The sequence below is a fragment of the Procambarus clarkii genome, chromosome 93 (assembly GCF_040958095.1).
Source record: "Procambarus clarkii isolate CNS0578487 chromosome 93, FALCON_Pclarkii_2.0, whole genome shotgun sequence".
NCBI classification, from domain to species: domain Eukaryota; kingdom Metazoa; phylum Arthropoda; class Malacostraca; order Decapoda; family Cambaridae; genus Procambarus; species Procambarus clarkii.
Window position 1 is genome coordinate 12,478,484 of NC_091242.1, and position 17,903 is coordinate 12,496,386.

Genomic DNA, 17,903 nt, shown 5'->3' on the forward strand with positions numbered 1-17,903 from the left:
TTACTAGACGGAGGAAAGAAGGGTCAGGTGAGACCAGGTCAGAGGAGTTAGTTAATTAAAGGGACTAGGCCATTGTGGGGCACATGTGGGGTTTATTTTTTTCTTTCCAGATTCCCGCAACAAGAGACGGCTAAGATGCAAGTCTGGATCACTGAAGCATCGAGATCCAAAACAAGTGCAGTGTTCGTCGTGCGGATTATACAGTGTTCGTAGTGCGGATTATACAGTGTTCGTAGTGCGGATTATACAGAGTGGCGAGGTAAACTAGCGCGGGTGAATGTGGGCCAGCGTGGGCCATGTGCGGCCTCGTAGCCTGGTGGATAGCGCGCAGGACTCGTAATTCTGTGGCGCGGGTTCGATTCCCGCACGAGGCAGAAACAAATGGGCAAAGTTTCTTTCACCCTGAATGCCCCTGTTACCTAGCAGTAAATAGGTACCTGGGAGTTAGTCAGCTGTCACGGGCTGCTTCCTGGGGGTGGAGGCCTGGTCGAGGACCGGGCCGCGGGGACACTAAAGCCCCGAAATCATCTCAAGATAACCTCAAGATGGGTGGGCCAAGCGAGCCGCACCTTGGAGCTTGTTTTATATCGTTGGTAAGGCGGTAATAGTGATAAAACGTTGCTAAGGACAAATCAAGCGTGAAAACTACGTAATATGACGTAAATTAAATTTCACGTAAAGTGTAAACCTAATATTTTAAAGTTAATTAAATATTACGTAAAGATTCGAGCGATTTCAGGCGTTACATCGATACAGAAAATAGGCGAAGTGAATTGTGAACTCCTAGGCATAGCGAGCGACGCGTAATTTGACATCTGGGGCTCGATGTCTCGTGTACCGTGGAAAGGTCCATGGAGATTTTTTTGTAGGTGCAGGTAGCATTATGGAGAGTGTTACCGGGGGACACGGGGAGCGTGTCCCGTTGGTGGGGATGTGTGACGTTGGGACGTGGCGACGCAGTTTGTATTGGCGTTTGGATGCCGAGTGTAGGGCATGATCGTGTATTGGCGTTTGGACGCCGGGTGTAGTGCATGGTTGTGTATTGGCGTTTGTACGCCAGGGTGTGTAGTGTAATTGCACGTGTAGTGGCGTATTAGATGCCAGCGTAATGCATTTGTATTTACTGTAGACAAATGTGCATGTTTTGACTGTTGATATTATGGATGTAGACGTTGTGCATGTGCATGACATTGTTAGCATTGTAGCGCCAAGGTGTAGCATGTGTAGCGTTACTGCTTGTTGTAACGTTGGGTGTATTGTAGACATTAGCGTTCAACTATGTTAACGCAGGTGGTAGTGTGTGGTGAGTGGCCACTACACAAGAAATTATACCTGACGAGTGTAGGTCAGGTAATTAACGGATTACCAGAGAACAGGGTGTGTTGTGTTGATGGCGTTGGGGACGCCGGGTGTTGTGTTGATGGCGTTGGGGACGTCGGGTGTTGTGTTGATGGCGTTGGGGACGCCGGGTGTTGTGTTGATGGCGTTGGGGACGCCGGGTGTTGTGTTGATGGCGTTGGAGACGCCGAGTGTTGTGTTGATGGCGTTGGAGACGCCGAGTGTTGATGGCGTTGGGGACGCAATTGGGTGGTGTAGTGTACTGGCGTTTGGACGCCTGGTATGGAGGTGGTGTTGTGGAGTATATATGGTGGCGCAGGGGCGCCAGGTAGTGGTCGGTAAGGTGAGAATCGGCGTAGCAAGTTCGGTGCGTTAGGACGCAGGAAGTGCTTGTGGGGAGGTGTGGTGTTATAATGAGGTCATCAGTGGTTGGGATGACCAGAGGTAATGGTGTGTCGGAGTGGGTAAGTCTTTTGGATAAGATGAAATATGGATAATTGCAGGAGTTGGTGGCTGCAGTAGGCGAGCCAAGTCGATATATCTAGCAAAACTCATAAAAGACTAATAAAAATTCATTATTCTCATTAAAATTTTCATTAATTATGTCGGAGTGGGTAAGTCTTATGGATAAGATTACAAGGTAGAATTTCAAAATTTCAGGTGTTGGTGGTTGCAGTGGGCGAGCGAAGTAGATATACTAATTTCTTATTAAGTTGTTACAGGAATCTCGCTAGAGGCGAGCCAGTGGCAGTATGATGTTTTAGTGACATAAGTTGTGAAATGATTTTAATGAGGTATTTATTGTGATAATGTATGTGTATGTATATACTGTATATTACCTCATCGGCACCATTACTGAGTGTTAGGCTTGAGAAGGTCCCCCGGGATCATGTCACAGAGCTTCAGGTAGAGTAGAAGGGAAGCTATGAGGCTACGCTCAGTAATTCTAGAAAAAAAGGGGGAGGAAGTGAAGCCAACGTGACGTTATAGGCGAAATTCGCCCCCTGACATCAAAGCAGGGATAAGGGCCAGCTGCAATGGCTTTGCAGCTGCGCTCAGGCTATATACGGGGAGAGAGTAAGGAGCCGAGGGGGTGTTATGTAATAATGGGATCGAGCCAGGGGGCTCCGAGAGAATATTTTGCAGGTACAGCGGTCGGGAAGGTGTGGATAAAGGTGGACACACTCTGGGCAGATGGGCCTAGAGTAATGTTCTACAGTTGTGGTGAGCACAGCAAGGAAGGATGACCAGAGAGCTGTGCGGTGTCTACAGCGTTCTGGGGTTGGTGCCCTGGAACGAGACGTCAGCACAGACCCGAGGGAACATGACCCTGGGGTAGGAATCTCCCTTGCTCTGGAGGCCAGGATCACGTTAGCTCAGAGCAACGATGGGACATTGACAACATTCACCAGGCTGGACAGCCTGGGTTTTGTCTGGGTCATGGAGGATCTATGACCTAGCAACCATGGGACACGAAGACAAGAGAAGTGATGCTGCCAATTGTGGAGGAGGCCAGTGAAACATTGTGTGATCATTGTAAGCCCTTATGTCAACAGTACAAGGCAAGATGTTAAATTATTATTAACTTGTTACTGTTACGTACTCCTAGCAGAATACGTATATAAATTTAAAATAAATATTATTTTATTTTATCATTGCATGTATATGTACACACATTGTGTTTTGGGTAAATTGTCGTGTGGTTTGGCAGCGTCAGTGGACAGGAGAGCGGTTGTCTCTGCACACGTCTATTACTTGATTTGATACGGGAAAGCTGGACCTGTTCAGTTTGAGAGTTCCAGATGTCACTTTTATTTAGTTAGGAAATGCTTTATATATTGTAATTAAACAGGTGTCATTATACTTATATATTTTGTAAGTCACTATTATATGTAACTTGCAGTCTTATGTGTTTTGAGAACAAGTGGTTGTTCAATTAGTTTAAAATATTAAAAAGTCCTTAGTTTCCATCCCTCATCCTGGGATGAGGCAGACGGGAGGTGAGAATGTGGGTGGCGACAGAGCGAGAGTTCAGTAGCTGGACGGGAGCCAGGGAGATAACCCTTGTTGGAGTTAAGTTCTTTTGTTCTATCATAGCCATATATATTAATCTTGATTTAATGTCTGGAAGTTACAGTGATATTTTTAATGTGATATATTGTGACCATATAATCATCTGTTTGCCTTTGAGATTTATTTAATATAAATTATATATATATGCTTAGTCTTTATTCTTCAGTCCTATGAAGATTCTATTTTTGTGCTCATTACCTAGTAAGGGGTTATACTGGTGATTCGCTATTGAGAACAGCAGTTGTGTCGTATCCCTAGACTTATTAAAGTTTGGCTGCTGTAGGATCACGAGCCGTAACGTACGATAGGTAACAAAGAGTTATGGGGGCCTGTGCCGGGAAATATTGTCCCACTTAACTTAACTATGCTAATCTAACCTTGCCTTCCTAGGTACCAGTGTGTCAAGTGTCTCTGTGTGTTTCTTAAGAACTATTCCATGTGCCAAGCAAGCCTTCCTGTGTGTCAAGTAACAACGTTTCACGATTTTGAGGTAAGTCATCCTATATATTTTGTTTGTGCAGTGAGGCCAAGCGAATTTTCAGTGTGGTGACAATTTTACAGTGAAGTGTAGTGCAGTGCCATTATTTTAATTATTTTTGTGAATCAAGTGCCAAGTGTTAGTAACGATGGAGGAGAAAGTTGCAGCGTTGGTGGCTAAACCAGACTTTGAAGGGATTCAGAACCTTAAAAAGACTGAGTTAATACAAATGGCAAATCATTTGGATTTGACCGCCAGCAATAGAATGGTTAAAGCCCAAATATTGAAAGTCATTGTGACGCATTTTGTTGAGAATGGGGAGTTAGAGGAAGAAATTCTAGAAGAGTTAAGAGAGGAGTCGAGTGATCAGATGACGTTAAAGCGTCTTGAGTTAGAAGCTCGCCAATTAGAGCTTGAAGCTCAAAAAGAACAGAAAATATTAGAGGCTGAAGCTCAGCAAAGGGAGCTTGAGACTAGGCGTTTAGAAATTGCGGCACAAAACCAGAGAGGTTTAATTGAGTTGCAACTTGAAGCCACAAAGAAGCAACAATTAGAGATTCAACAACAAATGGCTGACACTAACTTCAGGCTTGAATCACAGCGTATGGCAGCTGGGCATGGAAATACTAGTAATGTTTCAACAAATAGTGATAATAATCCCATCAGGATGAATAAGTATATAGAGTTGCCCAAGTTCAATGAGGAGAATCCTGAGGTTTTCTTTGCACATTTTAATAAAATTGCCATCAGTATGAACTGGCCAAGGGATCAGTGGGTAGCCATTATGCAGTCTCAATTCAAGGGGCGTAGTCAGGAGGTTTTCACATCCCTCCCTGACGCTCATAGTTTTGATTATGACTTTGTAAAGAAAAGCATCCTCAATGCATACCAACTAAATCCAGAGGCACACAGGCAAAAGTTCAGGAATCTAAGGAGGACAAGTGATCAGACAATAGCAGATTTTACTCGTCAGAAGACGAATTTTTGCAACAGATGGTTAAAGTCACTTCCAGTCACTGATTTTGATGATTTAAAGAATCTTCTTATAATGGAAGAAGTATTGTCATGTCTCCCAGACCAGTTGTCTACTTTTATGGCAGAACAAAAGAATGTAACAGACATTGATGAGCTGTCAAAGCTCGCGGATGAGCATGAGTTGTTGACTAAGGCCCCGTTTACGGCCACTTCACCTAAGTCTAGTCGTAGAGTAAATTATAATGCTCACCGAACTCCTTATCAGAATCCATCCAGTCCTAGTACTCCAGTTACTCCCATGAGCTCTTCTCTTACAAAACCTAATCCTGCTACTTCATTGTCAGGAATGTCAAATAATAATAAGGTTATTTCTAAACCTACAGTTGGTTCTACCAGTGTGTCCACTGTAAGGTCCTGTTCCCATTGTAAGAGAAAAGGCCATGGAATTCATTCATGTTTTATATTGCACCCTGAGTTACGACCAACTGGTCTCATTTATTGCAGAGGTGTGCAAAATAAACTTACAAATAAACATGTAACTGTAAACCCCAATTGGGTGAAACAGTATTCACCATATATGTCTTCAGGTGAAGTCTTGTGTATTAATGGAAAGTGGAAGCCAGTGGTTATTCTTCGTGATACAGGTGCTTCCCAAACCATAATTTCATCCAGTATTCTTTCTGATGTTGAAAAGAGAGAGACAGGAAAGTTTGTTGTTCTTCAGAGTGTTGCAGGATGTAAAACTGTACCTCTAATAGACATTAATTTCAGATCCACCATTACACCACGTTTATGCACTGTGGGTGTTAGTACACAGTTGCCCATCCCAGGTGTGGATGTTATATTGGGTAATGATGTGGCCATAAATCATGTTGTGGGTGAGAATGATCCCCGTTTGTGTAAACAGCCCGTTGCAGACCATGTTTATTCTGCCTGTGCTGAAGTTAGTTCTATGAATGAACCTGTTGTAGAAGATGGTTTTGTCCATTCTACCTGTGCTGATGTCAGTACTAATATAAATCCAGTTGTCAGTTCTGATGTTGTTACTCAAGCATTTGTTCCAGTAACCAGTACCCCTTCAGTGGAGAAGTGGGATGTGGTTGTTCCAGATTCCTGTGTGGCCGATTTAGTTGTTGAGAGTAAGCCTGATACTATGACTCTGCTTTATTCCAATAAATTGGGAAAGGATGTCCATGTACCATTGTCTTGCCCGCTCACTACGAACGTTGTGCCAGGAGTTGAGAGAAACTTAAAAGCCACGACTCTGTATTCCAGCCAAGTGAATGGTTTAGGACAAGATGTCGGGTTGGCAGAAGTATTCCCGCTCACTCCAAGTTTAGAATCAGTTGTCGAGAGTAAGTCCGTTGTCGAGGCCCCGCCTCACCCTAGTCAAGGTGATATAATAGGGGAGGAGGTCAAACTACCTGTTACTTGCCCGCTCGCTTCAGATTCCCTTCATTTATGTGCTTTGAGTAGAACTGACCCTAAGATTTCAGAGAGAAGCAAGGAGACAGTCTGTACTGTAGATCCAGTTTTGGAGAGTGTGGGAAAGCAGCCAGAGGATCAGCTTCTGTTGAGTAGATGGAGACCCATTGAGCCTCCCTCTTCAGTTGTCTGTGAGGATGTGACCCAGCTTGGTAGTTATATTGTTGATTGTGAGCAGACAGTACTCCAAGCAGCTCCAGAAGTCATGGGAGGAAATTTTGGTAAAATCATTAAGAGTGGTAAAGCAGCAATTGGATCTAAGTTGAGGAGTTGTGATTCTTATTCTATGTGGAGGAAGTATTTCTCATTGTGTACATTGAGTCAGAGTGTGTGTAGGATGTTGAAATCTACTTTTATTCTGCAGGAGCCATTTTCTTGTGAAGTAATGGACTGTGGGACATCTTTGTCAAGCCTTGTGGTGGAGCAGAGAGAGTTTACTCAAGTAGGTTGTGCATCCAGTTCTGAGGAAGTGGTGAGTTATGCTAGAGCAGTGTCTCTATATTCAGATCCAGGTAATTTTGATGCACGAGTGATAAAAGTGTATGTTCCACTCAAGTGTGGTGATTTTCAGAGTCATATTGGAGTTGACTTTCAGAGTCATATTGTGGGTGAAAGATTAAATCATACTGGGGAGCAGATGTTTGAGGCTCCAGGTGTGCAATTCAAGTTGGGGGATAAGGTTATCCTACCTAGAGTTAATCATTGTGAAGGGTTTCAGATTGTCCTTGGGCGTTTCCCAGGTAATCTGCTGTTCATCTTCAAGATGTTAAGACCCTTAAACCTCTTGGTTGATTGGTTGTCATCAGACGTAAATCACTTGGGAAGTGATGGTGAGGGTTGTAAAGTTTTCGGCATGTTTTATTTAGTCTCTTGGAAGACTAGACGGTTGATGAACGTGTGTATTGTGTTCAAGTTCACCATCAGGGGGTGTGAACTTGTCTTGAGAGTTATGATTGAGATATGGTGCCTAGGCATATGCCTGTTTTCTTTCACTGATCGTTATGACAGAGTTATGAGGCAATTGATTTCTGTGTTCCTTATGGATCATCTGAGTCAGTTCGATCAGGTAGTCTTTGCACTAATCTTGAGTTGTATTTCTTGGTTGGAAGGTCAAAGGTTTGATAAGTCGGTGTCTTGTGTTTCGGAAGGTTCTATGAATGGGAAAGTTTTATGCATAATTGTGAGGTTTAATGCTACTTTCTCTAATTTTAGTATCCATTGGGCGAGAGTATGTGTTCCACAGAGGATCAAGAGTGATGATGAGCAGATGTCTGTGTCAGAGCATACCCAGGAGAAGTCCCAAATCTACTCAACATCCAGTCAGTTTCAAATTAGCAGTTCAGCTCCAGAAAAAGGGAGTAATGGAAAGAGGAGGCTGTCTTGGAAAAATTCACCATGTGGAAAAGGAATCACATGGAAAAATAAAACTGATCTTGGAGAAATAGTAGAAACATATGAAAAACTAAATTGCCATGATAACTGTGTGAAAGCAGCTACCTTTATTGACAATTCTATTCATGCTACTAATGATAATGTAGATAGGAGTGTGAAATATGATCTAAAACAAAGTGAAATAAATGAGATAGTACCTTGGAGAGATAAATTTGCATACTCCAGTGACACATATGTAGAACATAGTCATAAGACTGAAATTTCTGAGTTTTCTGTAAAACTATATTTGGAGTGTTTTCATTTTTGTCCAGAAATGTGTTCTTATTACTTTTACATGTTTGGTGTAATTAATACCATAAATCTCAAGTGTCATACATTTTACTTTGAAAAAATGCCATATATCTTCAATCTATTGCATTTTTTTTCTTGGAGGTGGAAGTGTTACGTACTCCTAGCAGAATACGTATATAAATTTAAAATAAATATTATTTTATTTTATCATTGCATGTATATGTACACACATTGTGTTTTGGGTAAATTGTCGTGTGGTTTGGCAGCGTCAGTGGACAGGAGAGCGGTTGTCTCTGCACACGTCTATTACTTGATTTGATACGGGAAAGCTGGACCTGTTCAGTTTGAGAGTTCCAGATGTCACTTTTATTTAGTTAGGAAATGCTTTATATATTGTAATTAAACAGGTGTCATTATACTTATATATTTTGTAAGTCACTATTATATGTAACTTGCAGTCTTATGTGTTTTGAGAACAAGTGGTTGTTCAATTAGTTTAAAATATTAAAAAGTCCTTAGTTTCCATCCCTCATCCTGGGATGAGGCAGACGGGAGGTGAGAATGTGGGTGGCGACAGAGCGAGAGTTCAGTAGCTGGACGGGAGCCAGGGAGATAACCCTTGTTGGAGTTAAGTTCTTTTGTTCTATCATAGCCATATATATTAATCTTGATTTAATGTCTGGAAGTTACAGTGATATTTTTAATGTGATATATTGTGACCATATAATCATCTGTTTGCCTTTGAGATTTATTTAATATAAATTATATATATATGCTTAGTCTTTATTCTTCAGTCCTATGAAGATTCTATTTTTGTGCTCATTACCTAGTAAGGGGTTATACTGGTGATTCGCTATTGAGAACAGCAGTTGTGTCGTATCCCTAGACTTATTAAAGTTTGGCTGCTGTAGGATCACGAGCCGTAACGTACGATAGGTAACAGTTACTAAGGATGAAGAACCTTAGATATATATGTGTTGTGTATATATTAATGACTAGTGTCATTTCGGTTTAAGTGCCAGTATCCTGGTCCATGTAATTTTATGGTTATGTTTGTATGTAATTATATGTCAGCAGTTTAGGTATATGTGCATTGATGGAGATGGGAAAAATTATTACAGACTATTTTACCTGTGCTATGATGTGAATACAATGTATATGTTGGAGAAGTGTTGTGAATCATGTCGGGGAAAATTTTAATTTATTTCATCGTGTGTATGATGAACTTATTGGATGATTTTTTAGTTGTACATATATGGTGGGTGCATCCTCCAGGTCCTTGCACCAATGGAACCACTGCAATGATGCATATGGGGACATATGCGTGTTTAAGGAGGGGAGTGGTGTTGTAATCCACAAGTTAGTAGGAATTATTAGCTAGAGGATCATTACTACAACACTTAACGAATGATGATTGGAAGTACATGTTAAGTAGACAGACTATGGATCACATATCTAAGAAAGTTCAAGGGATTAAGACCGCAGCTACCTAGCCAAATTAATAATTCCTGGAAAGAGGAATTCTTCTTCTTCAGGCTTCTAGGAACAAGATTACCGCTTCTAGGGATAAGGTTAATCGGATTATACCTTCCTTGAGATGCGGGGTGAAATGGTTGAGGTAGATGGCTGATTGGAGTCAGTCTGATTGTGGGAGTTGAACTGAGAAGTCCTCTGGATCTCCGGTTGTGGCAGCAGCGAAGTGTGGCAGACAGCTATGCGAGAACCTGATGTGATCTTAGTGACCAAGTTAAGTCTGCAGTATGTGAGTGTTGAATGAAAGACTAACCGGGTGTGGAGCGTTGTAGTAATCATTCCGTATTAGGGACTTAGGCGGAAGTTACGAGTGTGGGTGGTGACCGCGGAGGTCAAGTGGTCTATGGGTATTGGAAGTGTATTAACCTAATAGAGTATGTTAATATGCTATTATTTGTCAGAGTCTATTCTTTGTAATTAAATGACAAAACCCGACGGCCTTTAAATACCTTCCATATGTTCACTCATTGTGTTCCAGTACAAACCTAGTGGTACGCCTCAAGGGTCTGGTGTGTGTAGGAGTACACGGTCGTAGTAACGGTTGCTGAGGCAAGGTGTTATGTGTTGTGTAATCACTGTGTTCGGAATGAACCGGGGTTCAGCGTCACGACACAGTGCACACCAAGGTACAAGTCTACATGGCATGTGTGGTGAGTACACTTCTCTAAGGCTCGGAATCTTGGACCCTGCGCTTTCGCCAGGAGAGACAGCTTAATACCTTTCACATGCGGAACCTGAGACGCATCCTTGACATCACGTGGAAAGACCATGTCACCAACAACACTGTACTCGAGAAAACAGGAGTCCCTTCAATGTTCACTCTCCTGAAACAGAGACGCATGCGTTGGCTGGGACATGTCACACGCATGGTTGATGGCCGCATACCGAAGGACCTCTTGTATGGAGAACTGGCATCAGGAAGGAGACCCACCGGAAGACCTCAGCTGCGTTTCAAAGATGCCTTCAAACGTGACCTCAAGCAGATGAACATCGACATCAATACTTGGGAGGCAGTAGCTGCGGACAGATCTGCCTGGAGATGTAAAGTGCAGAAGGGACTCCAGCAATTCGAGGATGAACTGAAGAGGCAGGCGGAGGATAATAGATTTCAGAGGTCTAGACCACTGTCAAACGCACCCGCTTCAGCGTTTATCTGCGCTCGCTGCAGTCGAGACTGTCATTCTCGGGTTGGCCTTCACAGCCACAGCAGGCGCTGCATCCAACTAGACTACAACAACTAGACACCCAGGGCACAACTCCATAACCCCACGGGATTGACGGATACCTACTACTATAACTAGTGTGATATTTGTGTGTTTCTGAAGTTGGGGCCCAAGGTATAGCACCACTTTCCCCCTTCCAACAAAGTCTTTAAGGGTCATACGTGAAAACTTGGACTGGCTTCATTAGGGGCCTCCAGACTTACTCTGATTTCAGTGGAAATCCTGTTGAATGACTTTTACAAGTCATTGATGGTTCAGTGGGAGTTCATGTGGCTGGCAATGTCTTGGCCGTAGGTTTGCGCAACCTAACAGCCTCAGTTGATTCTTTCATTCAGCTTTATCTTATGGAGCACAGATTTAAGATTAGAGTCATTTCCTGGTAGTATTCTCATTCCTTACATATTTCCAATATTCCTCACCTGATGTGTTTCAACAGACACAAAATTAATGCGCTCTCTCTCTCTCCTATTACATTTTTACCGGGTTATTTACTGTTGTGTTTCGATTAATGCCTCAAATATGAAATTATGATTCATTGATTTTTTAATATATCTATATTTAAAAGATTTATCATTCTTGGAAGCCATCATTTATCAGATCCTATCATTCTGAGGACCGATGATTCTGACCCACATTCACACCAGCCTCCACGTCCTCCCGGGCTTCCATCACTCCTCCTCACGTCTACCTATTTTACACCCAGTCAATGTCAAGTTTCTACCTTAGAAAATGTAATGTCAGCAAATATGTTGGGCCATTCTATAAGTATGTAACTGTGTGTGTAGAGTGTGTGTGTACTCACCTAGTTGTACTCACCTAGTTGTGCTTGCGGCGGTTGAGCTCTGGCTCTTTGGTCCCGTCTTTGAACTGTAAATCAAATGACGTACAGGTTCTTGAGAATATTGGGGTCTATCATATCTACACTTGAAACTGTGTATGGAGTCTGCCTCCATCACATCACTTTCTAATGCATTCTGTCACCCTTTTTATATATCGGGACTACATTAATCGTCTTCCATATTTCTGGTAGGTCTCCCGTCTCCAGTGACCTACTATACACTATCGAGAATGGCAAGCAAAGTGCCTCTGCACTCTCTTTTAATACCCATGGTGAGATTGCATCTGGACCAACAGCCTTTCTCACATCCAGATCCAACAGGTGTCTCTAGACCTCATCTCTGATCATTTTGAACCGTTCGAAGGCCGCCTGGTTTATGCCACCTCTCTTAGCACAGTGACCTCACCTCGTTCTGTTGTGAGAGCTCCTGGAACCTCTTGTTGAGTTCTTCACACACCTCTTTGTCATTCTCTGTATACCTATCCTCACGCATTCTAAGTTTCATCAATTGTTCTTTCACCGTTGTTTTCCTCCTGATGTGACTGTGGAGTAGCTTTGGTTCTGTCTATATCATTATCATTTGCTATATCATTTTCATAATTCTTCTCTGCTTCTCTTCTCATACTAACATACTCATTCCTGGTTCTCTGGTATCTCTCTGATTTCTGGTGTTTTGTTATTTCGGAAGTTTCTCCACGCCCTTTTGTTTAGTTCCTTTGCTTCCATACTTGCCCTATTAAACCATGAATTCTTCTTTTCCTTCTCAGATTTTTTCTTTTGGGTCGGGATAAACCTGTTTAGTGCCTCCTGACACTTTTGGGTGACATAGTCCATCATGTCTTGTACAGTCTTTGCTCTGAATTCTGTGTCCTATGGCATATCCCCTAGAAAACTTCCCATCTCCTCATAATTCGCCTATCGGGACGCCAGCCTTTTGTTTCTTAGTTCTTTTTTTGGGGGGCGATACATCCTAGCTCTACCAGGTACTCAAAGATCAAAACACTGTGATCGCCTATTCCCAAGATCGCTCTTCCAATTCAACTTCCCTTATATCCCACTCATTTTGGGTAAAAATCAGATCAAGCATTGCTGGTTCATCTTCCCCTCTCGTTCTTGTTGATCTCTTGATATGTTGGCTTAGTTGTGCCTTTGTGTGTGTGTGTGTGTGTGTGTGTGTGTGTGTGTGTGTGTGTGTATACTCGCCTAGTTGTGTTTGCGGGGGTTGAGCTCTGGTTCTTTGGTCCCGCCTCTACACCGTCAATCAACAAGCGTAAAGATTCCTGAGCCTATTGGGCTCTATCATATCTACACTTGAAACTGTGTATGGAGTCAGCCTCCACCACATCACTTCCTAATGCATTCCATTTGTCAACCACTCAGACACTAAAAAAGTTCTTTCTAATATCTCTGTGGCTAATTTGGGCACTCAGTTTCCACCTGTGTCCCCTTGTGCGTGTGCCCCTTGTGTTAAATAGCCTGTCTTTATCTACCCTATCAATTCCCTTCAGAATCTTGAATGTGGTGATCATGTCCCCCCTAACTCTTCTGTCTTCCAGCGAAGTGAGGTTTAATTCCCGTAGTCTCTCCTCGTAGCTGATACCTCTCAGCTCGGGTACTAGTCTGGTGGCAAACCTTTTAACCTTTTCCAGTTTAGTCTTATCCTTGACTATATTGGACTCCATGCTGGGGCTACATACTCCAGGATTGGCCTGACATATGTGGTATACAAAGTTCTGAATGATTCTTTACACAAGTTTCTGAATGCCGTTCGTATGTTGGCCAACCTAGCATATGCCGCTGATGTTAACCTCTTGATATGTGCTGCAGGAGACAGGTCTGGCGTGATATCAACCCCCAAGTCTTTTTCTTTCTCTGACGCCTGAAGAATTTCCTCTCCCAGATGATACCTTGTATCTGGCCTCCTGCTCCCTACACCTATCTTCATTACATTACATTTGGTTGGGTTAAACTCTAACAACCATTTGTTCGACCATTCCTTCAGCTTGTCTAGGTCTTCTTGAAGCCTCAAACAGTCCTCTTCTATTTTAATCCTTCTCATAATTTTGGCATCGTCCGCAAACATTGAAAGAAATTAATCGATACCCTCCAGGAGATCATTAACATGGATCAGAAACAGATAGGACCGAGTACAGAGCCATGTGGGACTCCGCTGGAGACTTCACGTCAATCGGAGGTCTCACCCCTCACCGTAACTCTCTGCTTCTTATTGCTTAGGTACTCCCTTATCCACTGGAGCACCTTACCAGCTTCACCTGCCTGTCTCTCCAGCTTTTGTACCAGCCATTTTATGCGGTACTGTGTCAAAGGTTTTCCGACAATCCAAGAAAATGCAGTCCGCCCAGCCCTCTCTTTCTTGCTTAATCTTTGTCACCTGGTCGTAGAATTCTATTAAGCCAGTCAGGCAAGATTTACCCTCCATGAACCCACGTTGGCGATTTGTCACGACGTCCCTTCTCTCCAGAGGTGTTACCAGTTTTTTTCTCGCGATTTTCTCCATCACCTTGCATGGTATACAAGTCAAGGACACTGGCCTGTAGTTCAGTGTCTCTTGCCTGTTGCCTTTTTTGTATGTTGGGACCACATTCGCCATCTTCCATATTTCTGGTAGGTCTCCCGTCTCCAGTGACTTACTATACACTATGGAGAGTGACAAGCAAAGTGTCTCTGCACACTCTTTCAGTAGCCATGGTGAGATCCCGTCCCTGGACCAACAGCCTTTCTAGCATCCAGATCCAGCAGGTGTCTCTTGACCTCCTCTCTCGTTACTTCGAACTCTTTCAAGGCCGCCTGGTTTACCTCCCTTTCTCCTAGCACAGTGATCTCACCTTGTTCTATTGTGAAGACCTCCTGGATCCTCTTGTTGAGTTCTACACACACCTCTTTGTCATTCTCTGTATACCTGTCCTCGCTTGTTCTAAGTTTCAATACCTGTTCTTTCACTGTTGTTTTCCTTCTGATGTGACTGTGGAGTAGCTTTGCTTTGGTCTTGGCTTTGTTTGCTATATCCTTTTCAAAACTATTCTCTGCTTCTCTTCTCACCCTGACGTACTCATTCCTGGTTCTCTGGTATCTCTCTGCTTTCTGGTGTTCTGTTATTCCGGAAGTTCCTCCATGCCCTTTTGTTCAATTCCTTTGCTTCCATACATGTCCTATTAAACCACGGATTCTTCTTTTGCTCTCGCTTTTTTTCCTGTCGGGCCGGGACAAACCTGCTGACTGCCTCCTGACATTTTTGGGTGAAATAGTCCATCATGTCTTGTACGGACTTAGTTGTTAGTCCTGAGTACCATAGTATATCCCCTAGGAATTTTCTAATCACCTCATAACTTCCATTTTGGTATGCCAGCCCTTTGTTTCCCAGTTCTTTTTGGGGAGAGATAATTCCTAGCTCTACCTGGTACTCAAAAATCCATACACTGTGATCACTTATTCCCAAGAGGGCTTTCAACTTAACTTCCCTTATATCCGCCTCATTTAGGGTAAATATCAGATCAAGCAAAGCTGGTTCATCCTCTCCTCTCATTCTTGTCGGTCCCTTAATGTGTCGACTTAGAAAGTTTCTTGTTGCTACGTCCAGCAGCTTAGCTCTCCATGTGTCCGGTCCTCCATGTGGGTCTCTGTTTTCCCAATCTATCTCCCCGTGGTTGAATTCTCCCATGATTAGTAGTCTGGATCTGTCCCTGCTAGCAACAGAAGCTGCTCTCTCTATTATATTGATGATGGCCAGGTTGTTTCTATGATATTTCTGTCTGGGTCTTCTGTCATTTGGTGGGGGTTATATATGACTACTACTATAATTTTTTGTCCTCCAATTGCTATGGTATCTTTTATGTAGTCACTGAAATCTTCACAGCCCTGAACAATCATCTCTACAAAACTCCAGCCTTTTCTTATCAGCAAAGCTACACCACCTCCTCTACCTTCTCTCTCTTTCCTCACTACATAGTAGTCCTGTGGAAGCACTGCATTTGTTATGGTTTTTGTTAGCTTTGTTTCTGTGAGTGCTATTATGTCTGGGTTTTCTATTAGTACCCATTCCCCAAGTTCACTTGTTTTATTCATAATCCCATCTATGTTAGTGTACATTGCCTTGAAGCTCGCTTCTTTCTGTTCACTCTCTTGACCTCTTCGTGTTGAGTGTTCTGCTGATGGAGGAAGCTGTTCAGTAGGTGTGAAGATCTGTGAGAAGGTTATCAGGGTCACAGTGGATTCTGGGGTAGGGGGGTGGGGGATCAAGGGAAGGGGGGACTGGTAGGGTATGGGGTAAGGAGGTAGAAGAGACATGGAGGATATGGGGTGAGGGGGGAGGAGGGATAGGGAGGGCATGAGATGAAGGCTGGGGTAGGGGGACACGGCGGGAAAGGGAGGACATGGTAGAAATGGGTGAGGGGTGATAGGGTTGGAAATGGGTGGGGGAGGAAGGAGGGTTGAGTGAGCATTTGGGTGGGGGCAGGTAAGGAAAGGGGTAGGAAGGATTTCAATGTTGAGGAGAGTGGCGGTGTTGTCCTCCCCTCTGGTGTTGTTGGGATGCTGATTGTGGGTTCCCCTCTTGTCTCTGGGACTGTTGTGTTGGGGGCTGTGATTTCCTGATTGCTCCTCTCTCCCTGCACTTCCTCCTTGCCTGTGTCGCCCTGGCTTTCTCTTCCTTCGTCCTGTCCCTCTGGAGGAATACTTTTTTGTATTCCTCCACATACTGCAGATGACTCTTCCTTTCTAGAATAACCTCCTTCGTGGTCTCATTTGCAAATACTATCTTCACCAGGCGGCCTCTGTCCTTGTTGTACCAGCCCAACCTGAAACCTTCTCAAAATTTTGTTCAGCCCCTTCCATCCTTAACCCATTTAGTATCCCATTTACTGCCTCTCTGTTTTTGCTATTCCATTCTTGCCTATTGGATCCTTCCTGTTCTTTGATGCCTACAGCTGTCACTGATTTTTTTCTTTCCAGCAGCTGACTGGTGCACCTTGCTGCTTCCTGTGAGGTAGCTGCTTGCATGGCTACCTCCCTCACTGTGGCCATTAAATCTGAGCTCTTTCTCAGTATTTCCTCAAATGTTTCAGGTACAGATGCATTTCCTTCCAATGCGACAATTCCATCTTCCCTTTGGATGATTATCTGGTGTTCAGTCTCATTGTTTTTCTCTGTGAGGGATATGATCTACTCCCTTACTGCTGTCAGCTCACTTTGCAGGTTGTTAATTGTACTCTTCATTTCATGCATCTCCCTCCTGAATTCCTCCAAAACTTGTGCTAACATTTCCTTTATTTGGTCACTTTGACTGTTTCCTGTGTCCCTGGTGCATTCTCCTGCCATCTTTGTCCCTTTCCCTGATATGTTTTGATAGAATTAGGCAGGGGAGGGGCAGATTGTATGTCACTCTATCTATGGTGTCCAGTTGACGTGAAGGGGGAATGGGGGGGGGGCGGTGTTACCCTGACCTGTTAATCCCTACACACGCAGAATAATTCAGATACCAACTTAGTGTAATTCAGATCCCAACAACAGTGAGTTACTGCCTCATTCTCTATCAGTCTATTAAGAATACAATTCTATTATCGAATGAAATGCATTATATGTGACTACTGTAGGATATTATATAGACCTTGCACACTTGTTGAAGACTTTAGAGAGACGGGCACTTACCAGTCACCCCCCAAAACGCACAACCAGGGAGTTCCACAGCGGGTCTTCCCACATTGGCCGTCAGGTCATGTCGCTCCATGCGGTTCTCCACACTGTATATGTACCTGTGATGCCACTAGCTCCACTTTTGTTTCTTCGCTCTATCGCTTGCGATATGCTACGTTGCACGCTGCTTGCTACACACTGCGAGAGGCCAAATACTATGATCTAGCCTCTATTTTCCGGCTAGTAGTAGGCGGCGGCCTACTACTGTGTGTGTGTGTGTGTATATTCACCTAGTTGTGTTTGCAGGGGTTGAGCTTTGCTCTTTCGGCCCGCCTATCAACTGTTTACTAACTATTTTTTTTCCACACCACACACACCCACCCAGGAAGCAGCCCGTTACAGCTGACTAACTCCCAGGTACCTATTTACTGCTAGGTAACAGGGGCATTCAGGGTGAAAGAAACTTTGCTTATTTGTTTCTGCCTCGTGCGGGAATCGAACCGGCGCCACAGAATTACGAGTCCTGCGTGCTATCCACCAGGCTACGAGGCCCCTGTGTGTGTGTGTCTGTGTATGTTTTAGGTTAAGTCAATCCCTTAAAATAAACAACGTAGTTATCACCTAACAG

At 43.5% G+C, this 17,903-nt stretch overlaps 1 protein-coding gene across 1 annotated transcript in view; it reads right to left on the minus strand.

Moving 5' to 3' along the window:
- LOC123746926 (protogenin) overlaps positions 1-17,903 on the minus strand; it is a 170,684-nt gene that overhangs the window by 116,787 nt on the left and 35,994 nt on the right. The window lies entirely within an intron of this gene.